The sequence below is a fragment of the Mus pahari genome, chromosome 3 (genome assembly GCF_900095145.1).
Source record: "Mus pahari chromosome 3, PAHARI_EIJ_v1.1, whole genome shotgun sequence".
Taxonomy (NCBI): Eukaryota; Metazoa; Chordata; class Mammalia; order Rodentia; family Muridae; genus Mus; species Mus pahari.
Window position 1 is genome coordinate 139,747,947 of NC_034592.1, and position 4,588 is coordinate 139,752,534.

A 4,588-nucleotide genomic window follows, 5' to 3' on the forward strand; every position below is an offset into this window, starting at 1 on the left:
ATGAAATTTCAGAGGGGAATATTAGTATGAGCAGCTGGCATGCAGACTATTCTTGTGATACTTGGCAAATTATGTAGCTGCTTTTTGTCTTTATGCCCTCAAAATCTTCTGGAGGCTAAATTGAAGACATGAATCCAGGACATCCCTGTACTGACTGCGTCACACAATTGTTAGTGACCACTCTCATTCAGGCCTACAATGCAAGGAGCAAGTGGGGCCAAGAGAAATAAAATATACAGTTTACAGAGAAAAGGGGCACCAGGAAATGGAATGGTGGAGCCAAGGTTTGTGCTCTAAGAAATAAGTTTAAAGAGAGGCCTGATTCAAAATGAAATAGAGTGGTAACCTCCAGGGAAGACCCCACACAGCTAATCCTGAAACCTGCAAAAGGAAAAGGCCTGAGGGACTTCCGAGGTCTGAACAACAGCTAAGACGATGAGGTAACCTGCAAAGGGTACTGTGGCTGGTGTTCCCGTAAGAATTCTGCCTGGTGTCCTCCCTCATGGCCCAACCTTTCACTGTGGACTTCTGTTTGTAGCTTAAGGCCTGCTGGTGGTCAGGAGACTCCTGGCACTGTGACCAGAGTAGAGCCCAGCCCTGTAGCACACCTTGTAGACAGGGAACAGACCTTAAGCAGCCTATGCTACAGCTCCTGCAGGCTCAGAGAATGACCACAGGATGAGTATCTACTCGGGGTCCTTACTGGCTCGGGGTAAATGTGTCTCTGTCCTTGCTGTGCATACGTACATGGCTACTGTTGAAGACATAGGTAGGTTACTGCGACAGAAGGTTAAGGGACATTTACTCAGCAGGAAAGTTGCTGCAACACAGACCTCAGAACAGAGAGACTTAAAACTTTTAGGGCCGGGCGGTGATGGCACATGTCTGTAATCCCAGTACTCAAGAGGCAGAGGCAGGTAGATCTCCGTGAGTATGAAGCCAGTTCCAAGCTAAGCTACACAAACACCATCTTGAAAAACAAATTCTTTTAGGCAGCCTTGGTTTAGGGATCATGAGTTGGGTAGGGCTGAGCTGGGACCACACTGTCAACCCCTGCAGTACCTGTTGAGATGCTGGCGACTGGAGAGCTGCTTCCTGTTTGGTTTCTTTTGTTGTCTAAAACTTTATAATGAAAGGCCGGAGTGATGAACATTAAGAGGACTTGCTGTCCTCCTTGAGGACTCAGGCTCAGATCCCATCACCAGTGGCTCACGGCTGCCTGGCACTCCAGCTCCAGGAGATCTGAAACCCTTTTCAGGCCTCCTTGGGTATTGCACTCACATGTAAAAACACCTGCTTGTGGACGTTGTACATCGTGGTGCGGAGCCTAGTGCGCACCAGATGTACAACGTCCACAAGCAGTGTTTGTTTTTCCGAGGCAGGGTTTCTCTGTGTAGCCCTGGCTGTCCTGGAACTCACTCTGTAGACCAGGCTGGCCTCGAACTCAGAAATCCGCCTGCCTCTGCCTCCCAAGTGCTGGGATTAAAGGCGTGTGCCACCACACCTGGAGGATGAGAGTCTTAAAGACCACACCCACAACAATCTTCCTCCAACAAGGCAACACCTCCTAATAGTGCCACTTCCTGGACCAAGCATATTCAAACCATCACAATCTCCAGTTTTTGTAAAAACAAAACAAACAAACAAAGAAAAACAAAGAAAATGCACAGCAAGCATCATGCCCCGAACCTAGAGCCTACATCGTACACTCCACCTCTGTTGATTTCTCGTGTGTCCATCTCTGCACCCCATGGATGGTTTCTTCACTCCCGGGTCTGATGCCCAATGCTGGCAGCTGGGTGGTCTCAGGGTAGACGCACTTTTTACGTGATGGTTGGCTCTCAGCAGAGTTAAGTGCTGTGCCTGACTGACATGGTATCTTTTGTACAGAAGTCCACTGTTCAGAGCAGAGAAGCCTGTGGGAGTCATTGCTGCAGCCATCTTTAGGAAGTTCTGTCAGCTACAGGAAAAGATGGAGGCCTTTTCAGAGATGTTGATATTTGGTCTGAGCTTGGAAAGATGATCACGCCTCCGCTTTGCAAAAGGAAGAATGTTGTGATAAATAGGAGTTGGGGGCTTCTACTCTGCCTTTGATCATTTAGTTCCTGTGATGGTTTGTATATGCTTGGCCCTGGGAGCGGCACTGTTGGGAGGTGTGGCCTTGTTGGAGTGGGTGTGGCCTTGTGGGTGTAGGCTTTATACACTTATCCTGATGCCTGGGAGCCAGTTTTCTGTTAGCAGCCTTCAGGTGATGTAGAACTCTCAGCTCCTCCGGCACCATGCCTGCCTGGATGCTGCCATGCTCCTGCCTTGATAAAGGACTGAATCTCTGAACCTGTAAGCCAGCCCCAATTAAATGTTGTCATTTATAAGACTTGCCTTGGTCATGCTGTCTGCTCACAGCACTAAGACAGAAGTTGGCACCAGGAGTGGGGTATTGCTGTGATCGGCCTGACGGTGCTTTTGTCCGGAAGAATGTGGATTTGGGGACTTTGGGTTTGGAAAGCAGAGAATGCTTTAAGTGGGGTTTAGTGGGCCATCCTAGTAGGGATATGGAAGGCTTTGTTGCTGAGATTGATTTGAGCTGTGCAGACCTGGCCCAAGAGGATTCAGTGAAGAAGAATTTCAGTATATGGCCCTGAGACTGTTCTTGGGATATATTGGTAAAGAATGTGGATACTTTTTGTCCTTGTCTGAAGAGTCTGCCTGAGGCTAAGGTGCAGAGACTCAGATTAATTGCACTGACAAAGGAAGTCTCAAAAAAAGAAAAAAAAACAAAAAACAAAAACAGCTGAGACTTGGTTAAGTCTCATGAAGAGCGTTTTGAACAAGCAAGCAAGCTGAGAAAGGAAAAATATAAAATATAAGGTTCGAGTATTAAAGGGGCTCCAGGAAGTGAAATGGAACTGAATTTTAGGAGAACTGTGTTTTAGGAGATAACAGATTAAAGGCTTTTGGGGCAAGTTCCCATCCAGCTAAATTTAGATCCAGGCATGGTGGTACACACCTTTAATCTCAGGAGACAAAGGCAAGCAGATCTCTGAGTGAAAGGCCAGCCTGGGACAGAGCAAGTTCTAGGTGAAGAAAAACTTAAGTACAGGCATGGTGGTACATGCCTTTGATCGCAACATTCTGGAGACAGAGCCATGCAGTTCTCTGAGTTTAGGGTCAATCTACAGAGCTAGCTCCAGGAAAGCCAAGCTTAGGCAGTGAGGGAGTTGGGAAACAGAAAGCCGGTGATAGAATGGGCAGGGGGCATGTTCCAGCTCCAGCAAGCAGTAGAACATGGCAGCTTCAGTCATGTGGCTCTGGCTTTAGATTGAAAAACTGAAGGGACTACTGGGACAATTGATGCTGGTTAGCTGAAGCTAAGAAATTAGCAGTGATAAAGAAGAGACCAGCATCACTGAGGTGAAATCTTCTGGGAAGTGTTTTTTGAGAGCACAAAAATAGCTGTGTTCCAGAGGTATAGCTAAGGTTGTACCTCGTGTGGCAGCTGGTCTTGGTAATGTGTAAGAATCACCCAGATGGTACTGGTTTTGAAGGTATGAAGGGGTCATGGAGAGCAGCTGAGGCTTGGCTCTGTGAGAGGCCAGGGAAGGCCATTGGTGAACGTGCAGCCTCAGTTGTTGACAGTCCAGGACTGAAGGGGTCATGCAAAGGAGTTGAGGCTTGGCGCCATGAAGAGAGCCTATGAGAGGCTATGGGTGAAGCCTAGTTGCAGCGGAGATGCTAGTACCATGAGATGATCACCAAGAACAACAGTGGCAGTGGAGTGGATCAACCTGAGCTTAGAGAGCTACAGAGGGCAGAGCTGGAGAAGTGAGGCTAATCCTTTGGAGGAGCCCAGGTCATGTGTGGATCCCAGACATTGAAACAAGAAGCTGTAACATTGAACTTACCTTCGAGACCCTAAGATTTTTGAGATGCCAGAGCCATGGGCTATCTCCCGAGGAATGCTGCTAACAGGGCACAGATCAGACCAGGATAAGAAGTTTATTGCAGTCAACAAAGATGAAAAAGGAGTTGGAGATCTGAAGACCACTTTGGCATCAGATATGGAGATGCAGAGTTTGGAGTTTGCCCAGCTGGTTTCCCGTCTTGATTCAGGGATTACAGTTAGGTAATTGGATAGATCTCAGGGGAGACTTTGAACTTCGGACTTTTGACATTGTTGATACTGTTATAAATTATGGGGACTTTGGAAGTTGAGCTAAATGTACTTTTTAAATTATGCTGTGGCTAGCTATGGCCCCATAGACTCACGTGTTTGAATAAGCCTATGGGGGCCAGGGAGTAGAATGTGATGGTTTGTATATGCTTGGCCCAGGGAGTGGCACTGTTGGGAGGTGTGGCTTTGTTGGAGTAGGTGTGGCCCTGTGAGTGTGGGCTTTATACCCTTGTCCTAGGTGCCTGGAAGCCAGTCTTCTCCTAGTGGCCTTCAGATGAAGATGTAAACTCTCAGCTCTGCCTGCACCATGCCTGCCTGGGTGCCGCCTTGCTCCTGCCTTGATAATGGACTGAACCTCTGAACCTGTAAGCCAGTCCCAATTAAATGTTGTCCTTTATAAGACTTGCCTTGGTCATG